This window comes from Tenebrio molitor, chromosome 8 (genome assembly GCF_963966145.1).
Source record: "Tenebrio molitor chromosome 8, icTenMoli1.1, whole genome shotgun sequence".
Taxonomy (NCBI): Eukaryota; Metazoa; Arthropoda; class Insecta; order Coleoptera; family Tenebrionidae; genus Tenebrio; species Tenebrio molitor.
Genome location: NC_091053.1, coordinates 1,017,085 through 1,044,801, shown reverse-complemented (window position 1 = coordinate 1,044,801; position 27,717 = coordinate 1,017,085). Strand labels below are relative to the sequence as shown.

Sequence of the window (27,717 nt, the reverse complement as noted above, 5' to 3'; positions counted from 1 at the left end):
TGGAACGAGATGCTCCAGGAGGGCGAAGAGCATCCAGCGAAAACTTGATGTGTACGTTTGTGTGTTGGGTTAATCGACCGTTATGGTCAGACGAATTTGAAAAAAAATCATGGCGATCACGTGGTCGACGTATAAACAATGGACTTGTTTTAGCAAGTTTCTTCCAGGTATTCAAGAGTTGCTCGTCCAAAGACAGTAAACATTATTTGACAGTGATTTCTCTGCAAAGGTACCATGGTACTTAGCGAGATTTTGATGACAATTCAAACGTAGATTACTTGTAAAAGTGACGTGAAAAAATAATATCATTAAGAGTAGAAGTGAGTCTTTTTGTGGCTAGCCCAGAGATTGAAGACCAAAACGCAGTTGAGGTCGAGAACTGGGTGAGGAAAATGTTGAAAAATTCCGTTTTTCTAGAGAAATAATTAAATTTATGTTTTCTTCTTTTTTACAATTAAATTTTTATGGGATCAGTTGGATTCATTTTTCGAAAACTATGCAAAAAGATCCTTTAAAGGTCTTTAGTAGTTGGGGGCTCGAGCCTCCCAATGGAAGCTGTGCCTTGGACTGGTTTTTCTCCATCGCTCGTTGGAACGAATCGGTTTTTCATCGAGTTCTATGAACCTTTCCGGTTCCAATTCACATTCTAGAGTACGGTTATTATAAGATCGACCAAAAAAAAGTTATATGGGTGATCGGCGAATTTGTCCATATCCCAACACGTCCAACGTATGATGATGGACGTCAATGGAAAACCGCAACATATTTCGTTTGTGATTCATCTTTTCCGTTCTCGTCCCTTTCTCGATTAAAATTCCATCTCGCGTGGCGTCGATTAATTTTTTTCGTCACAAAGGGCCAATTTCCATTGTCACCTTACGCGTACCGTTGAAGACGAAAGCGATTTGCATATGCAAATTCGGATTTTGCATACATTACGCGATGCTTATAGGTGGTAATCCAGTTCGGAGATCATTAGCACGGCTCTCCGATTCCTCGCCTAAATTATCTCATGGTCCACCCATTTTAATTGAGAGTAAATTGGTCGGAATTATTATTCGGATTTCGGATGTCAAGGACCTGATGTGTGATGATGTTTCATTCTTGGACTGCACCGAAATAATTAGTCGAATAATAAATGTTACACGGTTTGAATTGGTCGCATTGTTGGTCAGTCGCTCGGAAGCAGACATTTTCCATGTGATTCCCGGAAATTGCGAATAAATATAGATGTTCTATGGACAACGGTAAATGAAGATTTTATTACGTGACGAGACAATTTAATTGCTAGATTCTATTTGCATTACAATTTTCCTATCCATCATCCCATTAAATGTCAGTCATTAAACGTGCATCACCTCACCGGAGGAAACAAGATTCTTTAATTGTCCTCTATTGTCTTGGCGTCGTCAAAGTGGCCACTTTGCACCGCGAAATCTGCGTTTCGCGGTGGGACCCAAAATCTTGTTTCGTCGAGTCGTTAATTATCAAGGAGCCCGACGCTTCCTTGTTCGGTTTCCTTTTGTTGTACAACACGCAGAACAACAACATAAACATAATAATCTCCTGTTGACCTCATTATGACATTGACTCTGTAAAAGTAAAAGTGACCTGCACGTTTCATATCAATTATCAGGACATTAGCTCCGGGTGAAGGTGGTGTGTCCCAGGACCCCGATGACCCCGGGATGCCCGCATAACTTTCAGTTTCAGGTGGCCGCTAATTTACGCCGAGGTCCAAGGCGGAGGCCGTGTAATCGTCGCCCGTGCCGCTTCTTCTACCCTTTTTCCACGGATTACGTGACTACTTAAGTCAACGACCTTGACTCCACTCGGAAGGATATGTTAATCTCTCGGATTCACGAGATATTCTGGACTACGCGACTCCAATTATTCTTATACTTAACTATATCTAGACCTGGTGTACCGCAAGGGTCTAGTTTAGGACCCTTACTATACTATATGCACATTTCAAATTTTTCAAAAGAGTCAACATATATGGTTACTACAGAACAATCTACCGTCGTGTCTGCTTGCAATTGTTTTATTGTCTGTGAGTTGAATTAATTTTTGTCGAACAATAAATAATCGTCGTTAACGTTTACCGTGGAAAAATGTGCAAAGTCGTGATGAGCCGTGGATAAAGTGTCTTCCTGTGTAGTTGCGGCCTCTCGTTTTGTCGGGGAGACCCCGAGGAGGGCGGCGACCGGATGCACGGGCCGCGAGTCCTGCTGCATCCTTTTTTTGCTTGTTGCGAGCAACTTGTGAACTTTTCCACCGAGCCATGCAGAACAATCCGTCTAATTAGCCGACGGAACAACCGGACGGTGCAGTGGACTCGGAAGGACAACGTCCGAAGCAAATCCGATTCAAGCGAAGGCTCAGGTGCGCGAATTTTTGTCACTGGGGGTTGCAAATAACCCGCAGGAGTCGAAGTGCAGCGATTAATCAACATTGCCGTGTCCTTGCGGCGAGTTTCGGACCGCGAAAAGTCGATAGGTGAGCCGGAAAGAGGCTTCGACGGGGTCGAATGCCTTTCGGGTGAGGTAACACACCGGAAACGTTCCGTCGAGGTAGGTTTGAAAAATGAGTTGCAGCGCACGGAAAAGTGTGCATAGGTCGTTTGTCGATTCGGTTTAATCGAAACAGGCTGTCAGTGCTGGTACAAGACATTAAGCACGGCCTTCTGGAGTTAAGGACGCTGCCGATAACAGCAACGCACCGTTAAACCGACCTGTCGACTATTACCGCAGGTATAATAAACGATACGGATCGGCGTTTACGATGCATACGCTCAGGATGCACGTTCAAAGCCCCGAGACCGACCGGAGCTGGGCCTGCCAAAGCTGCGTTTTTTTCGGAGGCGGACAAGCGAGGAATTTCTCCGAAGACAGTTATAATAAGAGGCAAAACCCCAGAATTTCACAGTCCATTATGAAACGTACGTCACGCACCGACGCCCTCGCCAAATTATTTTTAAAACTATTAATTTCGTCAACCGCGTCGAAATTCACGAATTGAGCTGTGATCCGACCGCAAAATCTCTCGTTCGGCACGCTGGCGGTCGTCCAAACATCCGATCAAATTGAATCTGTTTTTTTTTTTGCGCCGATACGATTTTTAATTGTACCACCCGAGCGGCGAAAAGGGGCAATCAGGAGTCCCCGGGGGGGCCACTTGAGCGCTACGTGCTCAAGAATAATGGCGACGGCGGATAAAAGGCGGTATTGAAAGGAAATACATTTCACTTATACAGCAAAAGGCCGAGATTGTTAAAGAGTGTGTTTCCGCGCTGCGAAATTTATGCCCCGTTTTAGGTCGAGTACTCGACGATGGACATCGACGAGCCAATTTTCCTGCAATCCGTTTTATCGCCGGCCCAGACTGACAGCTACGATTTCGTCGAAGCGAAAGAGACAATCGGACGGCGTAATTGAATTTACAAATTTCCACACTTCGGTCAAAACGAACCCGAAATGACGATTACACGCCTGTAAAATGCTTTCAGATCCGTCGAATCTCTCTGACGAGACGAGAAGTTTTTTTTGCTCCAGCCGTAAACGCGGAATTGCTTTCAGAAAATTGTTCACATAAATTATCATTTATAACTAGCATCTGCAATTATCATTTTACGAAGTTGCTCTTACATAACTATTTTTCTAGTAATTGCTCTAATCCGTTTAACTAACCTGAGAATATATTTTATGGTGGTAAACTTAATTACACAATTCGCGTTCCACACCGTAAACGACGACCACTGGAAGTGAGTTCGCCGTGATGTTCCAGGCGAATTGAGAAGTCCGAATGGCATACGCGCACATTTAGATAAGCTTAAAACCGATCAGATCGTGCGGGTCATGCATTCCGCGGATTTTTCGCGGTCGTACGTTTGATACCATGGTGTCGAGAGTACCAGTTTGCGGTACGACCGTCGTTGATTGATCATATGGACTAGTCGTCGGTTCTAGTTTAGCATGTTAAGTGCAAGTACAAGTGATTTGTGATCCGGTGTAAGTAATGCGGCTGAGTTTACATAATGATCCGGATCGGTTATTTCCATTAATCCTGCCAGTAGTACCATCCCGTCATTTTTGTCATCAGATCGGCTTTAATTAAAAGCAGTTGAGTTATTATTTGGTACGGCTTGTAAGTTGTGTGGAGATTGTGATTTTACCTCTGAGATGTATCAAGCAGATTGCTAATGAATGGCACACCGTTATCTGGAAGATGTTGGACGAGTGGTCGAGGCGGTAATGGCGGCCTGTCCGGTTATGGGATAAAAACCAGAAGATCAATGTATCGCTTTTTTATTATCTCCTGATCGGAGAGTATTGTACGAAATAAATGGTACTTTACGGAAGTTGCGAGTTTAATTGATCCATAACGCCGCATGGGGCAGAATCGATTGGCGCCCAACAAATGGAACATGTTCGCCAGCTTAATTGCCAACAGTAAACATCTCAAAAAATTGGCTAATTCGGTTAAGGTGTATAATCGAGAGTAGAACGCGATCTCTGCAACAAACGAATTAATTTTCCACTCGAGCAGTCGTATTAATCGTACTTTGATTCAGTCCTTAATTGGCTCATTGCAAACCAGACCCAGCTCGGCGTATGAAATAAAATTATCTCATAAACAATGCTCGATAACGATCGCACCAACTTAAATAAATTAACGAGAGAAACAGACAATCCGTCTGGCTGCATGCTAAAACAATGGGTGCTCGGAGGCGGTTTTTTCTTCCGCCCGTCGTAAGGTACGACCGGTCTAATTGGGATTAATTTGCGCGCGGCGGCGTTCTAGGAACGAAACCGGCACCGAAAGAACTTTGTGGATCGATTAAACCGGAAAATGCAGCGAGATGGACGTACAGCGTCGAATGGAAATTCGCCCATCGGGTTCTTCTTTCTTCTACTGCTATTGGTTCCGAAAAGCGATCGTTCTCTATGGCCAGTCGTAAAACTTCATTAGGGCGGCGATACGTGGACAAGCGAACACCTACCTGGCGCTCTGGCGGCGGGGAAGTGAGAGAAATTTCAACGAGCGATTAAGTTTAACGGCGTTGTTAATCCAACATGGAGTTTATGGTGGCACGACTGTCGTGCTCGCCCATTAAAACAATGTACGGTCGATTCAAGGACGAATTAAAGGGCAATCTCAAGATTAGTCGCGGGGCTGAGAGCGTTCGGGGGTGATGCGTGAACCAAACGGCATTCTTTTGATCGACGGATGGCAGAATGCCAACTGTGATGATTATGGTTTCCTGAAGAGAACTTTCGCTGAATCCAACTGAAAGGTAGCGTTTGGTATGGTTTTTACATTGAAGAACCCAAACTTGACCCTTGTGGTGTTCCCTTTCCGCTGACAATAGAAACTTTGGGATTGAAACTTGTCGCTGATTATTTTTACACTTGTGTCATATTTGATCGGTTGGCATCGATTTCTGCTCTGTTTAGCTTCTGGCATCTGGTTTTTCTTCGATAAACCGAAGAAATCGGCCGGCGTCGATCTAGTTTGTATGTTAATGCGGCAAATCTAATAAAACCAATATTGCATATGCAAACTAGTTCATAAACAATCCTTGTGAAATAGAACATCGCAATAATACATCAATTAACGTTGCATGTATGCAGTGGCGGCCTTCTGGTCATGCCGGTATGCAGATCAACGATGCCGGAGCCGTTACCATTAAACAAATTATTTTATGTGTGTGGGAAACAGATTTCTGGTTATCACGTTTAATCGTTTACCGGTTTATTATTCATGGACGGTTGTGACAATAATTGTCGGGATCGATAATGCGAGCGGCACTTCCGCATCTCTGACGGGACAGATGCTATCGGAAAAACAGATCCAGGCATCGATTAATCGACATGGAAGAAGCTCTCTCGGCAGTTGCACTGTCGTTTTTTCGTGCCTATTAAAATTTACAACTTCTTGATTTCCATTTCTGACCTGGCGTAAGTCGCTTTTTGACGTTGTTATTCAAATCGGCGGCATTGTATCGGTCGGATTCCCGGTACACCGCGAAACGACAAGCGTGTAATGTCCGTTTTGTCGTATTTCCACTCTGTGTAATTTTTTCCGTTTTCGCACCGAAACTCTTCCTGATTCGTGTCGGAACAATCGCGTTTCGACGTTTTGTGATGCGACAAATGAAAACACGCACACGACAAATCGTCGCGGCAATGACAGGAACGATTCGGTCGCAGTTGACCGCCTGAAAAATGCCGTTCTGCCGGTGGGAGAGAGCGCGTCCATGAATATGTACGAGGCGGTGCCCCCAGGAGGCCGTTGACGTCGCGACGCCGCGGAATCCAACCGAGCGTTGCTGCACGAACCGTAATGGGTCGCGTTCTCGGAACACGATGCACTCCTGCTTCTGGTCCTGCATCGTTCGTAATCAAAGGCGCACAGGTTGCGCTCGTACATTTCCTTTTTATCCACGCATTTCAGCCGTGAACGCGACGTTATGCGAGTCCTGACGGACACGGCCACTTTTGTACGATTGTCGTGGTGAGAGTTCGAGGAACGCGGCGAGATGGACATGGAAGGCGGGGACACCGGTTGGGCGCCAAACGTCCAACAAAAAGTCGGGACATGGTGGTGATTCGAGACTCTTCCGAGAAAAGTAACTCGTTCATGCGGTGAATGTTGCTACTTGCAAAAGTAAGAGATTACAATTAGATTGGACGTTATAACGATTACACGAATCAGGAACGATAAATCTAGTAGTTTATGAGTTGGAATATGTACTTCGTGAACACCAGCTGGGCGCCAAACGTCGATCAAAAGGTTTTTGGAATCAAAATATGTAATACGATAAATCCATTGACACAACAGTAAGAAATTCCAATTAGATTGGACATTCCATCACGAATGTGGAATGACAAAACTCTAACTCCAGTAGTTTATGAGTTGCAATATTGACTACTAAAGTGTCAGTTCCTTCGATAGATAGAGAGAAAAGTTTGGGTTTAAGGCGTGGACCCAGTTGGGCGCCAAACATCGAGCACAAAAGTCGACAGATGGCGATGATTCAAAGGTGCTTTGGTGTCTTTTTAGTAGATTTTGGATGCAGCGAAGGTGATTTTAGATAACCCGTGTTGGGCGCCACAACAAAACCGCATGAATTGAATTAGTGAAGCGCCTCTTGATATTACGAAGCGATAAACACGACCGGGAATTTATTATATTTTCTGGGAGGTATCAGGAGGCGGATTAGCGGCCGCTTTCTGTTACAGTTGGTGTCTGTGTGAGCCGGAATTTATGTTGAGTCTGTTCGATTAATAAACGAATGAGTGATTGGTTATCAGGATAGGCAACAGCGTTTTAATTGGTTTCCTACGATTAAAACGTAACGTACCAACACCACATAAATAGAACTGTTATAGCGGCATTTAAACGTCCGTACGCACCATTAACCCACAAATAAAAGAGACTACGGTACTGGAACAGTACCGGAGTTGCGTCTCGTTAATCTGCATGTGATTAATTACGGTTTGGTCCACATCAAAAAGCTGAAACGTCCGGAGTTGGGTCCAACCGTCCGTACTTCATATACTAATGCGATTTTCATAGCGACTAATTATCCCGGTGGCTGATCGCTCTTTGCAAACTGCGAACCGAATTTCCTGCGGGGTTTTTTGTCGGGTTCATAAAGTGCGATTCGCAGGATCATCTTTGGCGGTTTAACGAGCGATGTCAACGCTCCTCGACGGACAAGATGCCTCCTTGATAAACGTACAATATGCGATCATTTGGCCTCCCCCTAACTGTACCTCTTCTAATCGTCATCATTAAAATAATTTGTAAAACATCTGCCGTTATCGACCAATGGTGCACCGTCGTCATTTCTTTTTAGGATCTCGCAGCTCGACAAATTGGTCGATTAACGAAGGTGGTCTCGTCCATTAAATGCACCGATCGAGAAAAACTGTTATGTGATGCACCGGGAACGACTTGCACGGTCCGTTATTCGCTCTTTCGCATTCAATATAAGTATTCGAATGCGCTACGAATAACATATTCCGGAAACGAGATTGGGTAACCGAAATACGCATATATTTATATACAGTGGGAGTCTGTATTTCAACAGTCAAACATGCTTATTTGTGCTGCGAAACGAATATGGGGAGGGTCGAAACGTGCCGAATTTATTCAGAGAAGTCGAGGACGCTTCTTCCGGTCGAAACTCGGCAAGGTCCTCTCTTGAAAGGTCTATCGCGAATATTTAGCAAATTGGCAAGTTTCGAAGTCTGAATGAATCCTTTATGACACCACAACCATAAAGCGCCATTAACGGCATTTCATACATAATGAAACCAGTGAAAGGTTAATAAAACAAAATTTAAATTGTCCTCGAGTGCCTACTCGGCATCAAGTGGGACATCTGTCGAATTATTTACCGTTTCACGAAACTGCGACCGGTTTGGGTCCTCCATGATGAAAATAAATCCGGAGGTCCGCCATCGACCGAACCGATTGTCCTGGTGGCCGGTCACAATTAATAATGACCCAGCATGGGGCACACTGTGACTTATCGATTATTCACGAATGAAAAGGACCTGTTGTTGGTTGCGGCAACAGCGTTGACAGACAGGTGATGATGTTTCTTGGTCGGCGTTGATTTATTAAATTCGAAAGATATAGGTCGAAGGTGTATTTTTTCTTTTTGGGCGACTAACGGTAAGCAAGTATTCGCACGCGATCTATACACGGGAATACCTACTGCTCCGGTGAAATCACAAAGATAGAACACTTGTGTGTTGAAAGCTTGTTCGACGCTCCGGGCTAGCATAATTGAATGGTGAATTAATTAATTATAGAGATTCGTTGCGTTGCGAATTAATAGATGGATGTCAGAGTCTATTATGATTTTTGATTGCAACGCATCGACCCAGCGATAAAAACGCACACGCCGATGGAGCGACCACCGAGGGTGCAATACCGTTTCAATAATTAACAACATGATGACGATATCTCCTCAACCATCGGTATCACGTTGACTGGACGAGTCTGTTATGACTTGAGAGCCCAGTCAAGTGCTTGTCAGAGGACTAGATGAGAAAAACCTCTGAAAAAAACTTTACAGTCCGGCCAGGGATTCGAACCCCGGACCTCCCGAATTGAAACCGGGCGCGTTCGCCACGCATCTACGGTGCTCGGTCGCGGTAAAGACCAATAGAACGTTTATGTATGCAGCTGGTAATTAAAGTTGTCTTTGGAAGCGCTGCGGCAATGGGGGCGGTTTTATTGCACCTTTCTCTTATTTCCCCTGTTGTGTGTGTTCGCTGTGAGGGAGTATGGTCCAAGACAAGTTGTTGTAGTGTTGTGGTTTCGCTTGGGAGTAACCGTTAGAAAGCGATTGTTTTCACAGAGACAAATAATGGGCCACGATCGATTTCGGATCGTTCAAGGAAGAACAGAATGGTCATTCGAGGATCTGAATTTTTTTCTTTGTGGTCAAGAGGTTTGGTTTGTTGACCAACGCTCCAAGAGGATGAAGTAATGTGTGTAAATTGTTTTGTTAATCTTGCATCTGTCAACAGTCCACGCGCCGTTACTGAAGAGAGTGCCACCTCCAGTTTTCGGTACTTGAATCTTCTCTCTTGTGCATTGTTTTTTCTTGAAAATGTCCGCATTTTTCAATTGTATCGTTTCGTGACAGATGTTTTTGTTGCGTCTCCAAAATCTATTTCCGAAAAATCGGCTTCTTCTCCGAAAACGTTATTAAATATAGCACTCAGATTATAACACCGTGTAATTTTAGGCTATTGTTGTCGCAAAAGGAGCTTTTTCAACATCCGTAACTGTTCCTGAACTAGCGTGAAGCAGTCAAAATTTCCTGAATTACATAATTGGTATTTAATTTTTTTTTTGTGGTGAAGAATTCGCATCTCGATAAATGTTTCGCCGTCTAACTGAACCGTTTGGTTTACTTTTCGCCGTCATTACGAGCCACCCTCCGTGTTGGAATTGTGAGAATTGAATGAATTGGAGGACTCACCTGATCTGTCCTAGGATTGGACCGGCAATCTGTAACATAGAGAAGTGTTGATTCTTCGCAAACCACAACGAAATCATGTGAATCGAGTAAAATTGTAATGTGACGTACGTCCAGTTATGTCTTGTGTAAGATGTTAACAGTAATTCCATCGAATTCTCATTTGTGCCGTCCACAATAGAGTAATGTGGTACTTTTCCGCATTGGCATGTCTACGAATTTCCGACGCACGTCGGTGCCAATGGAATTCCATAGACCAGTTGATTATACGTCATCTCGGAGGAGATCGATCTGGTTTGTAATTAGTTGACAAGAATCTACTTGATCGTTACAGATCTGTTGGGGAATCGCCGCAACACAACGAATTCATGACGGCCCTAATTGCGTCTAAACACCGTAATCCACCTGACTTAGCGTCAATTATTTCACTTGTATAGACGGTGAATTTTTCAATGGTCAAAGATGAGACACACAAATATGCTTAATTTGCAGCCGGAGGCGGCGCACTCTTCCTGTTCGACCAGAAATTAATCGTAATCGCATTAATGCAAATGGTACTTTGTGTATCACGCCGTTTTGTCATGTACGGTAATAAATATTTCCTCGAAACAGGAAATCGTCGAGCGAATTTTCCCACGTCTCTCCTTATCGGTCGCACCGATTTCATTTGAATAAAGCTCGACACTCGGACGTCTGTTTCGATGTGTGCTTCGGGGACGGATTGATCTATGTGGCGGAATCCCGTTAAATTCGATTTAATTACCCGTCCTCCGTCTGCAAATTACAACTGAACCATTTTGGGAGCGTGGGAGACAGATCGGCGATTGCTTTAATCGATGCATCGACGTTTCGGTTCCATCAACGTACGCAAGAGTTAATGGGCCGGACGGAAAGCCGATTGATCCGGAGAGATTTTCCAAAAGCTCCCCAAGCCGAAAAGCTCTCCTGATCTGTTGCGACGTTTCAAAGCTGCATCCGGTACTTTTTATCGCCGTCGCGCAGAAAAGGGACTTCCAGTTTTGATACAAATCGGATGATGTACTTGGCGTTTTTCTTTTGGTCAAGCACGATATGCAAGAAGCAAATGGTCCTTGACTGAACAGTATGTTCCTTCGAAAGACCAATTGCTTCAATTGAACGAATGCAAGATTCAAATGACCGATTTGTTACTACTGGGGATTTTAGGTCATTTGATGGCTCAAAGGGGATTCTGGTGCCGTTAGTGAAGGATAAAGTGCGATGGCAAAAATTTTGAGCACATGGCGAACGAATCGTTGCATCGATCTTCCATTAGTTTTAATGCGTTTTACCGTAATTGCAGTATTCCACCGTATTTGTCGGGCGTGTAGGTGTGCCTTGGTCGACCGGATTTGTGCACGCAATTAGGATAATTACTGTTGGCCGAAACTTGTCCGGAGTTTACAAATAAAAAACTACAGTTAAACCCGTGACGTGTTTCGAGGTGATTCATTGTCGTTGTGACGGATTATCCGCCGCCGCTGATCCTTTCCTGCGACTAACTGTGCGATGGATGTTTATGTAGGCCGCCAGCTTGCGGAACACTACCAGTATGTCCATCGGAATGCTCTTTTCCGAAGTAGCCAGACGCACCACAGGCGGCGACTACATTAACTGTAATTTTCGGCCCCGACGCCTCTCCGATCGATCCGTTTCCTTTCGTGGAGATTTATTCGCTTGCCCTCCACCATCTTATTACCATTTTCAATTTGGCAGAGTGTTTCCTCATAGTTTTCGTTCGTTATGAAGACCGCCGGCGGCGGTGCATCGTAATCGGCGGTGTGCATCGATGAAAAATTTCATCATGTTAGAAGGGACGGATATCTCTTCATCGTTTCGAAACAATGTCCGTACCGTTAACGGAGAACGTGATTTGTGCGGATTTTGAAAAAATCTGCTACGCGAAACCGGGTGAGGAGTACCAGAAAAATCGCACACGCACGCGTTTCCTTATCTGGCGGCCACCTTGACTCACTGACTCGGCACTGGTCGAAGTGTCGTTGAACTCTTTTGCATTCGAATTTCGGGCATGTTAACATTTCCCACCGGAGGAATTAGGCGACGATTGTTCAGGTGCCGCCAACGTAATTAGATAAATTACCATTACCGTACGCATGCGGGAGATTTACTCCACACAATGGTGATTCCGCGGAAATTCGGGTAGATCATCTTCTTCGAGACTTAATGACTAACTGTAACGGTTGCAAAATTTTGCGTCACGGAAACGATTATTTTCAACAATTAACGCTGCAGTAATTGAGTTATAAGCGAGAACCGTCACTTGAAATTACATATTATCTGTTTTTTTTTTTGTTGCGAAAATAATTATTTTGATTTATGGCTGCAGCCTCTGGTAAACATCGACAATAAAGGTTTCGCGATTTATAATAGTCGCAACTTGCAAGTCACTTCTGTTTCCTGGGAGGCGTCCCCCTAGGTGCTCACCGCGGACCATTATTTTCTCGTGAATATTGCACAAAGCCGCGAAAACGGTTCGATTTTCGAGGCCACCACGACGTTCTGTGAATCGCGAGCGGTCAGTTTTGTTCGGTTTTCACCAACGGGGGGGCGTTTCGCCTAAGTCGTACGCATTATCCCTTGTTAAAATAATAACAGACGACGCACACGGTTGTGAAAACCGGATCGTCTGAAATTACAAGGAGCGAAGTGCGAAACCGTACCGAAAAATTCAATTAAGGAAAAAAAGTGTTCATAAGAAGACTAGTTTTTTGGCGTCGCGCTGTGATAAAATTCAATCATAATTGGACGGCGCTGAAGTGCTTCCAGATGAATCGGGTTTTAAATCATCGTAGACCGATTATTCGTGACAAGGTCGTTGAGGTTTTTGTGGCGAACCCTTAAAAGTGTCATTTTGATGATTTCACCGCTTTAGGAAAAAAAAAAACGCTGCGGAGGATCTTGTTATGGCGAGTGATGGGACTGGTGAGGGTTAAAAAGGCGTTCGGTATTTACAATTCCGTATCGTGTATTTGTAGATTTGGCCGTTATTTTGACCCGGACGTCCCATAAATCCGCGCTCGTTCAAAGCGCAGCATAATAACCCCGGAGATAAACGAAGTTTAGATAAAAATCAGGCTCTCGGAGTCGAACTGAAAATGTTTAATGCAAAAATTTTCAGTCGAGTCAGCTTGCGCGGATGCATCTCGGATATCGCGGAGGGAATCAGTGTCACCGGACCCGCTCTCCTTGCAGTCCTAAATCTCCGCCGCACCTGCACCATTTACGAATATATCGTCCGACTCATAACACTTTCAGCGATGGAGGTAATCGATGCCGACCAGAACCAGTCGTAATTAGCGAGTTGGCGACGGCGGGCGGGACTAACGGAACTCGACCGTTTTTCGTCCTGAAGGACCGGTTCATGTTCGTTTTCACCTGGCACCTTCACTGACACCGATTGATACGGGAAGGGCAAAAAAATGCGCAAATTAATTGCGAGCGTCCGGGGAAAAGTTCCGCGATGTCAGTTTTCCGGAGCGACCCAAAACAACTTCAATAGTCCGGGTCCGTCGAACGAGATTAAAGTGGTCAGCAGACGCCAACTCGTGACAGCTGAATGCGTCGGAACGTTCGCTTAAAATGACCCAGGATCAAGTCGTCTCTCTCGACCGAAAAATCAGAAAACTTCAAACGGAATAAATCGAATTTACTTAGGAAAATTGAAGCGGAAAACTCGTCGAATTAAATCCGGGTGCCGTGTATGATTTCGGAAGATGCATGAAATCGACCGAGTCGAAAGGTCCTGGGGTGGTAACGCGAGTCGCGGAATTAATCTCGTCTCCCAGAGAGACGGTTTATCGATGGTCGACAGCGGTCGTAACGAAGGCGAAGGTGTCTTTCGATGACCACATTGCCGGTCAATTATTTATCGGAGTCGCGTCTCGGCCGGCATAAATCTTACAACGTCCGCCGTTGCAAGAGTTATGAACATACAGTCAAATTATTTCACTCGGACGCTCTCGTATTTCCCACGGGTCCGCGCCGGTCGCGTTTCCCACCAGGAAAAATGGGGTTGTTAATGAGACGAACCGCCCTTCGGGTCCAGAGGAGCCGTCGTAAGGGTCGTTAGATTCGAATCGTACACTGCTGGCATGTTTCATTACGTCGCTGTGCATAGAAAACGAGACGTGTACATCGGCAGCATTCAATAAAACACATAATGGGACAACGATTAATAACTGGTCGACCGAAGATCGCATTGTTGAAACACACAATGCAATTACTTATACATACAACCTGCTACAATAATGAAACTATATTGTTGAATGATTGATATTCAAGCCGGGTACCGACAATTGAATTTTTTCCCACCGCCGCCGCCTCCGCCGCCTCGTTTAAAACTAAACGTCGGACTTGGTCCCGAATCCAAGAACAATGGGGGACCACACGAAAGCTTGTTAGATTCGTCGAACGTCTCCATTTGGAATGCCTGCATGATAGATCCATTAGTGAATTTTGATGTCCGACCGTGTTATTCGTGAATTCCGTGGAGCGTCCGCGGATTCGGGAAAAAAACGCGCCAGTTCAATTAATTTCGCTAATGGTTTCGGTTGCGCCGTTTAAGTGGTGCGCCCGATCGATCCGACACGTTGTATTAATTTTTATAATCGACGTTAGAAGCGCATTTGGGCGGGGACCAATCCGAGCGTGTGCCTCGCGGCTTTCCGAATGCGCCGGACGCTTTGAGTCCGCAGGAGCGAATTCGCGTTTCGTGTCGCGCGTTTTCACCTCAATCAACGTAATCGAAGATGTTTTTGCGATTGCGAGACAACGTCTGACTGTTCGTATCGGCGATGTTTTATGGTCGAGGAGTCATATTGAGATGCTAATGATTCCAGCTGACCGTTTCTGTTTTTACGTTAATTAGCGAAACGGCGATTCGGGACGTGACAGAACGATCCTCGTCCCACCGGACCAATAATTTTAATTGGCTTCAGAAGCGGACGGGATCGGATGCGTGTGTCCCGTTTTTGGTTTGCTTCCATGTCCCGATTTTAATTGAAACTGGTCGCGAATACAGTTACCGTGATGATACCGTACGCAAAAAGCAGAAGAATTTGTTCACACGGTGTACGCTGCTTACAATGAGCATCGTGTAATTCTGGTAGGGCACGCAACGCATACTTCTTATTGTTTTCCGATGTTCTCTCCGGTTAACTGTAAAGCGATGATGATAGCAGCCTTAATGAGAGACTTAAGCTTAAGCTCAACCGGCAGCGGTATAAACTTCGATCTGATGCGGTAGTTCTGTCAAACACACCAGCGATCTACAGAGATAGTTATTATAGGAGGGATTAGCAGTCGGGACTGAATGCAGATCGCTATAATAATTAAAAGCTACGATAATCTCCTCTGTCAGCAGCTGAACGTTGGGGTCGAAGGGTCCCAACTGGAATTATCGCCGGCCGAAGGACGAACTTCGAGATTGCGGTGCAGGATCCTGCACGTTGCACCCGGGAGCGGGGGACGAATCCTGCCAACTGGAAAACCAAGATATCTCTCGATGGTCGTCACCGAGAGACCTAGTTCGGTCGAGTTTTCGTGGAGGCCCGAGGCCCTCCGCAGAGCGTGCCACCGATGATGCGATTTAATTCAATTATGACCGGCCGGTAAAAAGACGAAAATTAATTAAATACCCATTAAAACCGCATTACACGTTAAATTCCCTTTCTCGACGAATTTTTTGCCGAAGCTAAATGAGGGAGAAGAAAAAAATTAATTATCCCGTGGCGGAGCTTTCGGATTTTTTCCTTCCGTTTCTTGGTCTTTTTTTTCGCCAAGGACTCGATGGAGGTAATTAATTGGAGGAAGGGATGCGTCGCGTAAAATGTGGAGTCCGCCGGGAATCCTGTTTATATCGATGATGGCGAGCTAATTAAGGCCGCTCCGCACGGACCAATAAGTGAACGTCTGGTACATGAAATAGGCGGGTGGCGAGGACCGAGTACTGTGGCCAAGCGCCTAGCGCGCCACTTTACATTCGGGAGGTCCCGGGTTCTAACCCCGGTACCAGGTGTGGATTTTTTTCAGAGATTTCCCCATACCATCACATCGTGGTATGTCTCATATCACAGATAAAGCTCAGGAAAGCCTCAGCAGCCCGCCCCCCTTCGGGGGGAATGAGAGATGTATCCTTTCTTTGTCGAGGACCGACTTTGGTACAAACATGACGGCGTAATGGAGATGGTGTGACGTTAAACGCGTTCGAGATTTACAATAATTGGTCAAAGACCGGAGGAGTCGATGATTGAACGTCCGACGAGGACAATATCGCCGGAGAAAATCATAATCAAATTTACACCCGGAGTGGGCTTTATTAAAACCTCGAGGCTTCAATCAATATTTGCTTTATCTCATTCGCCAACATCGAAATTAATTTGTTCTCGCATTAGAGGTGAAAAAGTGCGCGCCGAAAGTTTGTGTATCGATTGAGAACGTGGGAGAAACAACGTTGTCGAGAGCAAAAACATTTGAAAATATCAAGGAAAAAAGTCTATAGTTGGGAGTCGGCGGAGCTTTTGTGGAAGTAAACTGTTTTGTCAAAACACCTCTCGTGGATTAAGCTGTTCGGTGTTGAACTCGAACCGATTAGGATAAATCAATTTGACGGAGTGGCTTTTCTTGGTCTTGGAGGATCGTTGCTCCTCGACACGAGTGCTGTTGAGATCGTCCAGGTTTTAATTGAGCGAGAGAGTGTGTAGCGTTTTTCCTAGAAAGAAATCACCTGGCGCATATTTCTCCCCTCTTCTTGAGCGAATCTCCTCTGATTTAACGTTACGACTGGAAGAGATAGAACACGAAGTGGTCGTGCTCGGTGCACAATATTATTGTTTAGTAACAATAGTAATAAATGCAAATGTCGATAGGAGAATTCCCATCGGACGTAATTTATACGTCGGCTTTTGGAAAAATGCGAGTGAAACGGGCGGCTCGTCGGTCAGGGGTTAGAGGTGGATGACACAAACAGTAGCTGCACGTTCTCGACGGGGTGCTCGATGTATTTGTAAGGCTCAGCGGGCGCCCTCTCCGCGAGGAGGGAAAAAAATCTGACACTTGGAGCAACGAAAACGACCTCTCCGGATGAAGAGATGACAGTGGCGTCGAGCCGGAGGGATTCCGGAGCGTTTTGCGACAATTACACGCTCCGTCACTGCAACGGTGTTTAACCGAACACGGTTCCACACATTTCTTTTTCCTTTTTCGGCTCCGGTTCTAATTCCGGTGTTCGTGAGGTGACATTAAGTGCCTAAGCAAGATGCGAAACTAATTATCCCGGACCGCATCTCCGCGGCTTAGGTGTTATGGGGGCGAGATCTCGACGGTCTGCCGGGGGTGGGATGCAGCGGAATCATCGTGGAGATTTCGGTAGAAAATCCAGCTCCGGCTCGTGGAATTATGCGCGATCCGGAATCCGAACTGAAGGGTGGATCAACGCCATCAGTGAAGGATTCCCGCATTCCGGGCGTTCCAGATACCAAATATAAATTACCGGAGCTTTGACACATGGCACGGCCATTTCGAACAGGCGCATTGTTTGCGGAATCGAAATCGAACATCGACGCGATACACAAAAGAGCGAATAGGAGTGCCAGACATGGTTTTAATGATGCACCGGGAATATTTACGGGATGCGCCGGATGATTTTTGTAAAAAAAAATTACACCGGATTCCTTTACGGAAATTGACCGGATATGTATTTTTCGCAATCACCTATTCTACGGATTGTGTACGATTCAAAAGAGATCCAGATCGACAAGGAGCAAATTACGAACACATTTTTGTGGCAGATTTTTATGTACAAATAATAATAGAGAGTATTCTGTGTATAAAATGACACTTTATTTCCGAGGCACACATATAATTTACCCTTCTTTCTCCAGTTCAAGTGCGATTTCCTATATTTAGATTTTATTTGCGTCTAGAGATTTAATAATAGATGAACAACAGAGGAATGCAACTACATTAGAATCATCTCCGTGCTTGGGGCTTTCGCGAAGTTGCTGAGATGCGATAGAGTGCAAGAGTTGTGAACAGAAAAACTTGTCTAATAAAATAACTTTCATATAGACTACCAGGTGTTGCACATTTTCATTGTTGCTGCGCGCCTCAACTTTTACTTTTACGGTTGTAAAATGGAGCGATCTTAGTTATTTACGAAATGAGTGCGAGACACGAGCGACGACGGAGCGAGTGCTTCATTTGCGCGAATGTGCCGAATACGTCAATCGAATTAATAGCGATTTACTTTTCAAAACATTCATGATCCAAATTGGAGTAATGATGGCGTCTTCTAAACCTGATAAGTCAAATTATTTTCAGAATGCTTTTTGAATGATTTTGAAGCATTAATGCGCCAACGTCGATTTCGCGGTCGCGAAATTTCAATTTCGCGGTCGCGAAATGTCATTTCGAAGGTAGTGAGTTAAAAAAAATTCAACATCGTCACGTGGACACCTCCTCGACTGACAGGTAAATGTGGTGCTTGTTAGGATGCGGCGGGTGGTCCGAGAGGCGGCAAAAAACCCTAATTTCCTCGTTACAAAGGTTACCGTAAATGAAATTCAAAACGCTACCGTTCTTACGTCGAAACGTGTAAAACCGCCCGCTGCGAGGAGACCTTCGAATTCGCACCGCTACCTCTTGTTTTCGTAAAGTTCAGGTTGTGCGATGCGGTTTCCGAAAGCGAGAAAATGGTAATTAACCGCGTGGCCCAGAATTGCGGTTCTCATCGCGTTACGCAGTCCCATTATGCGACAATGGAATGTTATTAGATCACCACAATCGTAACTGTAAGTTGCATTTGCAACAGGGTCAAACGACCGGCCGAGTTAACCTCTGTGATTACGACACGGCGAGATAACCACTCAAACCAGATCGTCAAAGCTCTCCTCCGTCTCTCTCTTTGGTCCGGATGCGGAATCCGCGAGAGATGAAGGAATTTTCGGCGATTTTTCCCGATGCAACGGCTGCACCTCGATGACGTGTTCGATGGAAATTTGAATCGGTGTCGTCTCGCAAAAATCTAAACTACCGTTTACCAACGCAAGTTTAACCAAGGTCAGGTTACGGTGGAAACCGGTGGGTTTGCGGGTCACTTGGACGCCAACCTGCCGTGTGGGCATTCCGTAGGTCCCAGCGTTTCCCATTTGGTAGACGCCAACATCTGGATGGTACAGTTATTTTGTGCGAAAAACGTGGGTGCGACGCGTTATTGACTTATTGATATGCAAACCCACCGGTGTCCGGTCTCGACGAATAAATAATAAATTCGTCCCGTGTCCCACTTTCGCGATTTATCACGATCTGGGTGAACTAGAAAAAGTAAATTTGGGGGTTATGGATCGAGACGCGGCCGCAATAACAGCGATAAAACACCAATTGCATTCGCTCGGAGAAGTTAAGCAACGTTGAGAGCGGTCAATAGTTGGATGGGTGGCCCCCAAGAAACATCAAATATTTCAAGCTCCGATGATACAAAACAATAAATTCGGTGTTCTTTTATGGAAGGAGTAACATCCTCTGCGAGGATAAACAGCGGAATCGTAGAATTCGGCTGCCCCCATTACTCGGAGCCGTTCTAGTCGGGAGCGGTTCGTTTTTTTTTTTATGTTGGAAGTTTCCTTTCAAGTCCATTGTTCGCGCAAAAGAAGGCTGTAAAAGCGGATCCGGCAAGGACGAATTAATAATTGTCAAGTCCTTACAACGGTTTTCATTGTGCGTCCGTCGGGGGTATTACATTTTTACGGTTGCGGTTCCATAACGCGGCTCAATTAAGACGTCGCCGACACGCAGCGACGCCCTCCGTCCGATTGCTCCGACCCACGATTTATGACGATTCCGACGCCAGAGGGATCCCGAAGAAATCGTGACGCGGGGGGGAGTTTTTCCGGGCTCATCCGATCATCCGCAAAGTGATGTGCGTCAATCAGCAGACGAAACACGCCGTAATGGTTGCTGTTGAGAGATTAAAACGCCGCGAAAGGAAATGCCCAAATACGGGCGTCGTTACGAATCCGGCGTCCTTTAATACAATGCAAGCAATTAGCGAGCCGGGCGGGAGTTAATCAAGTCCTTTCGGAAGGACGAGCGCTCGACCCGGTGCACCAACCCCGTCGATGGCAGATCGTGCGACCCGGGTACTCCCACACACGGTGCCGCTAACGGGTATCGCGCGCGCTTTCATTAGCGAAACTCCTTCACACGCCCGGGAGATGCGTATCGGCCGGTCGACCCCATTGTCGACGAGATTAATGACTGTCTCTCTTATTTCCTCGCTACCGAAAGGGAAACGCCGAGGATGCGGTCGAACCGCACGACCAATAGACACGAGGTTTTCACGGCCGACAAAATTTGGAACAGGGTTGTGTTGGTTTTTTTTTTTCAACTAAGATAAGAGTATTTATTCGGTGGCGACGAGTCTGTTTGTAAAACCACGCAAGATAACGTCGGAAGTATCAGATCAGAACTAATAAAAGTGTTCAGACGTTGCAGGTACGATTCAAGTGCATTAGACTGGATAAAAAGCGAATCCTTGCAGTTTTATGAGAGGATAAGGAAATGCACCGGTATTGTTGTCTTGTAAAACACAATTTTATTCTTCTTGGTATGTCTGGAATAAGTTGTAAAATGTTAGGTTAGCTCGACGAAAAAAAATACACATGTCTTGTAAAAAGCATCGCAGTTTTGTAGAATTGGGAAGTTTAGATGCACGAGCAGCGAGTGTCGCAATCTCACGCATAAGATGCAAATTACAACGTTATCGTCTCTGAAACGATAAAAGTTTAAAATGTGAACTGGGCAGCATTTCTTTTGTCACTTTAATTAGCTATTTAGAGTACTTGTACATACAATTATTTCCATAGAGTGAGCGAAAGTGATAATAAAGCACTGTCACGTACAGTAGTATGAAATTTATTTTTATTTTCTTTATTTCTGTAGCAAATTAAGCAAATTCCACTTTCTGTCGGTTGCTAAAACGTCACGTTTTCCTCTTTTTGGCTACTACTACCTATTATTCTACCATTAATTGTGCTTTTCTCATTTTTTTTTATTTATTTTTTTTAATTTAAGTTTTAACATCCCAATTCACAATTAGATCTTGTACACGAATATTATTCTGCATGAATTATTTTCGAATAAAAATTAAAATAAAGAAATAAAACTTGACGAAAAGCGACACTGCAAGAGTCATGTACTAATGGAGATAGTATTATAAATTCAATACACATAGAAATATTTATCACAAAGGGGAATATTTTTGTAAGATGAATACGAAAAGGTAAGATTAAAGGATAAAGGACTCAGTTTTTCACTTGAGCTAAACATCAAAAATTCCGAAGTGAAATGCACGGAAAACAAGCTTTTGTCGATTTATTTAAAAACACTGAACGTTCATCTGATTCGTTTAACTGTTGTTCACTTTTTGCCCACGCTTTTTATCTTTAATGGATTCGTGTAAAATATGTTTGTTTTTAGTAGTTTGACAAATTCGCAAACAAATTTAAACTTGTTGAACACCGCTGCTCGCCACTTGCTGTTAACCGCGACGTTTGCAAATTTAAAACTGGAAACACTTGTAAATAATAAATTCGTTATCATTTCCGTTGTTTGACGCTTCGGATCGATATCGAAAATCTGTGTGTGTTTTTTTTTTGGCGTATTGAAGCGAGAAATTTTCGACTCGCGAATTTACGGTTAGATCAAAGTCCTGAAAAAGTTTCAGCAGCGACATGCATCGATACTTTCACGTTTCAGATTATGTGGCATATGCCGACGTGGAGGCAGCTTGCACTGAAAAATGTCCGATTCGATTCGGAATTTTTTTCCAGCGGGAGTTCCATCAGATTCATTTTGCTAACGCGCGCTTATTAGAAATTTACTGGGGTTTTTTTTTCGGCACAATCAGGACCCATTATTACGCCGATTTGTTCTGCTCGAGGCTCGAGTTCACACACGTAATTCGCTCGGATTTCGATGTTATGATGGATTTTTGCAGGTTCGAACGAAACTGATTTTTTGACGGGATTTTTTCGACATGTGCTTTAATTAACGGCGACGTAATGGCTTGCTGTATTTTTCAGCCGCCTCCGGTGCGTGTAATTGTTGACTTTTTTTAAAATTATTAATATACAAGAGCTGCACCACTCGCAGCTCCTACTCATATTTAGGATTATTATTGGAATATGTTTGCCGAGAAAATTATTTTCAGTCGCGGCTCTCCTTTCAATTTTCCCTTTCGACAAATTTCCAAAAATTCAAAATTTATATTTGAGCTCCTCGGTTTTTCAATTAAAAAGTAAATACTTCTCGTGATTTCCTTCCAATTCTATTTATTCCGACCAATCGAATTTTTATTATTTCATTTATTTTGTAAAACAAAAATTTTACATTTTCCTCTAGATTTATAAATTTATTGAGTTCTATTGTGGCCCCTCGGATCGATTCCGGGTCGTATAATTTCAGTGATTCTGTGATTTTCCGGGTGAAAACCGTGATTTTCCAGAGACGCCTCCTCCGAATCAATTTCCTGTGCGTATGCAAAGATGATCGCGCATCACTTTCACAATCACCGGAACGGGACCGGAGCTTTCAGAAAGCTCTCCATATATAAATATTCCCCGGAATCGCGATAATCCGGGGGTGGACTGTTTTCCGTTCTGTGACCACCGAAAATGCCGTGAGGTTTGTTTGCGTGACATAATAATAAGAGGCGGCGCGTATCAATGCACCTACCTTGAACTTCCTTCCGTGGTGCGGTGCGCGGCACGAGCTGATGCAGACGGCGACGGTGACCACGATGGTATGAACTGTCGAGACACTGACACTGTCCTTGGCCTTGTCTTTTGCGGTGCGTTCACGGTCACAACCACAACAGAAATGCTTTGGCGAGCGACGAACTGCTTCTTTTCCTGCCTCAACAGCGGCGGCTGCTGAAGACCTGGTGGTGGGGCCGTACCACTACTTCGACCACGGCAGGTGGAACATCGCATATTTATAACTCGCGAAGACCATCATTGGTCGCTGCCACCGGACTCTTCCGCCGTCAGGACCGGAGGATTTCGGAGGATGCATCGGCGCACGTACCCAAAGGCACAAGAGTCGGCTCGAGACAGTCGCTGCTGATCCTCGAAGGACAACCGAAGAGAGCGCGATCGCGTTTTTGACGGTGACGGTGTCCACTTGATCCTCCGAGAGTTCGAGAGAATGCAAATGCACGGAACGTTCCGCTCCGGCATTCTCTACCGGAGGAGGTTCATTACCAAGGCCGTATGAAGACCGCGCGTTCACTGACCCTATCGCACCCACAACGACACTTACCCCGATTTTTCAACGCTGAATCGCGGAAGAAACTCTTTTATTGGTGTGGAGGGCCTTGCCTCGTCAAAAACGAGACCCATTAGTTAGAAAATGACACTAATAACAGTAATTGCAAAAACCCAAAGTACGCTGTAGCGGTTCTCCACTTTTTTTTTTTTTTTCATTAAAAACCAAAAGGCTTTACTGTAAGTGTTTGGATGTTGAATTATGTATTTTTATGACAATATAATACAAGAGAATGAAAGTCATACAATTTAGTTCTTAACATTGTTACGTGATCATTGTAAATGTTCACCACGTCATCATCAGGAAAATTAGTACCACGAAAGTACTCTTTTAATTATTTTGGCAACTAAGAATAATCACTGAATCAAAATTTTAGATCTGGCATTATGAGTAACGGTGAAGGAAATGCAGACATCTCGTCTTCAGTTTCCCTTTCTTTTTTTATTGACAGTACCACCGAGGCTGCAAATTGATTCATCGTCAATTTTTACCTTTGTCTCCTCGCCTAATATTTACTCAAGAGCACTGAAAAAACTGTTGTGATGACTTTTCCTTCCGAGGTGTTTGCGGAAGATCTTCTAAGAGATGGCGTCATCATCGCTCCTCTCCTTTCTTTAGCGTTTTGATTCTTACCAATTCATGCGACTTCTTAAGAAATCTGTCTGGATTATGGATAAATTCTTAGAAATCAGATCAGGTGTGCAAAAAAAGCCACAACTATCGCCTTTGCATTTCATCAAATTTGAGATATACAGGGTGTTGCAAAATTAACGTATTCCAAGTCGGGGGTCTTGTAGGGAAAAATTTCAGGAATCTCGAAAAAATAAAATAAAAAATATAGGGGGGGTCTTTAAAAAAATATATGGGTCTGAATGTCAAACTTTTCATCATGTTTTCTTCAAATAAAAATTTAAATGGTTGACATTCATTTTGAAATATGGTGAGGATGATTATGGAAAATGTTAAAATATAAATGAAAAGACACTTCTTGAAAAAACAGCTTTATCTCGAAAAAATACAAGTTTTATTCTTCCAATTTTTGTTCCAAAGGGAAGTACAACATAGTTAGAATATTAATCTGGTACTTTTGAACAAATATTGGCAACTTTGATATTTTTTTCAGTGACAATTTTTTTTTTAAACATTTTTACTTGGTCAACAGGATGTCCCCTACTAAGCCCCGAACTCGGAATACGATAATTTTAAGACACCCTGTATTTCCGTTACTAAATGACCATTCGTTGATAAGAAAGTTTTTGATGTGTCACTCAACGTTTTGTATTTCAGAAGCAGTAATAGTTATTTGCGCAACAAGTGGGATATAAAAATTATCGCACGCATGTGAAGTTTGCACAACGAGGCCTGTGTAATCACACAAGTGCCGTAATTGTGAAGGATCTTACCTGTTGCGTACAAAATTTTACCTACGACGGTTCGGAACGTTTTAAAAGTAGAAATAGGCGCTGGTTTTTTGAATTCAATCCAAACGTAAACAGTACTTTGATAATTACTGGTTACAGGAACATTGTATTGAATCTTAATTTTTTCAAAATCTGGAGGCAAATAGATTTTGCGACCAGTATGTCAAGCGATTAATTAATTAGATGAATGAATTAATTAGATGCTATTAAGTATAGGAAGTTCACATTAATTTAGAACGGATCTCCGTGTTTGGAAGGTTTTGTTAACAATCAATTAGCTCATAATGAGACCTGCATTTTTACGAAACTTGATTTTTTTCTATTTATCTACAGGATGGAGCATCGTATACGCGCACGCGAGAAATCGCGACTTCTAATAAAATATGGCCCAAATGGTATAATTTGCCAACAAAAGGATCATTCACTACTAGCCGACCGTTTTGAGCCTCTTATTTCAGCTTTGCCATAAAATTGAGAATTCCCATTGTCACTTTTTGCGTTGTTTGTGTTTTTACTGTGCAGACTGACGAGTGGTGCGTTTGTTCACAATCGATTCTTCAATCCCAACTTTGAGGAGAAATTTAAATGAACACCCGATACTTATGTATCTAATTTGTCGAAGATTTTTCATTGATCGGTTTTAGGTACATTTTGAGCAGCTGCAAATTTTGCAAAAATAACTCTTGTTGAATTATTATTTCTGTTGAAACAGAACCGATCGAAGATATTTTTTTTGTTGATTTATATTTGACAATTTCTCACATGTGAGACTGTTCCTGGCCGTAAAATATCTTGTGTGTTGTAAATTAATTTTTTGGCGAAATTTTACCTGCGGTCTGGTTGAGTAATGGAGGAAGGAGAATCGCCTCCTCGACTTTGATGTAGTCGGAGTTTATTGATTAACAGTTACGCCTGACGTTCCCGAATTGTTAATCATTAATAAAACGTGGGTGCTCCCGGCAAGCTCGTAAACTACGAGGAGCAGCAATAAAATACAAAGCAACAAAACAAACACAATTACGATTTTCATTTCATGGATTACACCAATAATCAGTTATATTTTACAGGTTGCAATAATGAACGTAATAACCTGTGGACGATTTATTATCGCCACAAGGTCGTGAAAAATTATAGGAGCCACTCAAAGTTTTACAGCCGGATGATTCTCATCGTCCGGCATTAATTAAATTCTCTGAAACTTACACACACGTGGGAAGACAAGTTGGACGTATACAGCAATAATCGGGTAATAGTGATAAATGTCGGTGATACGCATTGATCATAGAGTAATCTTGGTCATGTATTTGGATCAGTTTAATGCTTGCTGGCGATTTGCTGAATACTAATGAATCGAGTCCGGACGTTAAGCGTAACTGCCGACGATGAATTACACATGAGTTGACACCGAACATTTGTTCGCGATGTGACAAAATCAATTCCGAAAAGAATCCGGCGCGCGGGTTCTTCGCCTTACCGAGAATCGAAATCCCTCAAAAAATCGCGTTGCATTAGCGCTGCCCGCGCAGAATCGATTTCCACGATGGATTTTCGATGATCGTGACGATTCGCCGAACGTCCAGTTCCCCATCCCGAATTGTTTCCGGTCACGTGACGCGCTTTCGCCGAGTTTGGCGCTTGACCGGCCGTCGGAGTCTCCGAGGTTGTTGCTTCGCAGATTTAAACGTCTGATCTGGCTGGACAGGAAATCGCTGTCATCTAAAACAGGACCGATTCCGGCGCATTAATTGGTCTGGTATTGTCCGCACTTTCGCTTTTTTTTGCATCCGTTGACTGAAAGCATAAGTAACGACCTAATTAAAATGCGGACAGGTTGCGCTTTTAATATGACATATGGCGGGTACTGCAGGAGGATTTTGGCGGGGGTTCACTATTTGCGGCGATTAGCTTAATTAATTCTGAAAACAGGTATGGGAATCGTTGAACTAGCGTGCATTGAAATAGGTAAGGTCCATTATTTATGAGTGCAGTAAGATGCAGGCCTGAGGCATCAACTTGGTCGGGTTTTTTTCTTCGGGTATTAATTTATAAGGTACCCGGCAACACGATCTGGTAATTAGCTACCTATACTCGTACTTATCTATTAAAACTCTTTGGATTATTTGCTCTTGGGGTATATATCTGATTTAAACAATGGTGAAACATGGGTTTTGCGGGATATCTAGTCAGGCTTTGAGGTTAATAGTGAGTTATGGCCGTTGCGGTACTATTTCTCGGCTTTTTTCTTTTTTCTTTGGCTCAAGGGACGGCTCCAACAATTAATTGCACGGCCACAAACGTTCCTTTAATATTCATGATTACGGTGCGTTTTGAATTATCCCGAGCGATAATTATTGAAACTTTCCTGCCGAACAATCGACATTGATTACGAGATAAGGATCGATCAGATCCTTTAGAATCGAAGTACGCAGAGATATTTGTGGTCTGCACCACATCTCGCAATCATCGAAGAGGCCATTTCTCAAAGCGAAACGTCCGGGGGACGGTTCCGGACCGATCTTCTATTATTTACCACCTGGATTTTTTCCTCAACTCCGGAAGCTCGCCCGTTATAGCTTTACGACTCCCGAACTTGCAACTTTCCGGTACCACAAATTATAATTCACCGGAAACAACTTCGGGGAGTCGTTAGCGTGTTCAAACTTTCGCACCCGTCTTGGTGGCACTCTCGACGTTGCCATTTTGGGTTTAGGGCTTTTTTACGACTGCCATGTGAATCAATCGGAAGAAGTTTCGAAGACGGCGATGCCCACGCTCTCCGTCCAAATTGGGAATTTACGTAAGACCGGACTAAATCCGGGGGCCTTGTTTGTCTTTCACACAACAAATACAAAAGATGTGTAAATAAGAAGTTACCGGCCAACGAGATGAGCAAACACGAAATCGTAAAACTCGTTTTTCGGATGTCGA

The 27,717-nt window shown here is 43.9% G+C and overlaps 2 protein-coding genes across 5 annotated transcripts in view; one reads left to right on the top strand and one right to left on the bottom strand.

Annotated features, from left to right (window-relative positions):
• Positions 1 to 23,261, bottom strand: part of neo (neyo) — a 49,677-nt gene extending 26,416 nt beyond the window's left edge. Inside the window, exons 1-2 of one of the 2 annotated variants that reach the window (XM_069055792.1) lie at positions 22,778 to 23,257; positions 10,010 to 10,038 (exon numbers count right to left, since the gene is read on the bottom strand). The gene's annotated coding sequence lies outside the window, so the exon portion shown is untranslated. Of the gene's footprint in view, positions 1 to 10,009; positions 10,039 to 22,777 lie in introns of both variants that reach the window. The other variant, XM_069055793.1, reaches the window with a different exon arrangement.
• The window catches only part of Atg16 (Autophagy-related 16), a 196,769-nt gene that overhangs the window by 46,870 nt on the left and 122,182 nt on the right, over positions 1 to 27,717 (top strand). The window lies entirely within an intron of this gene.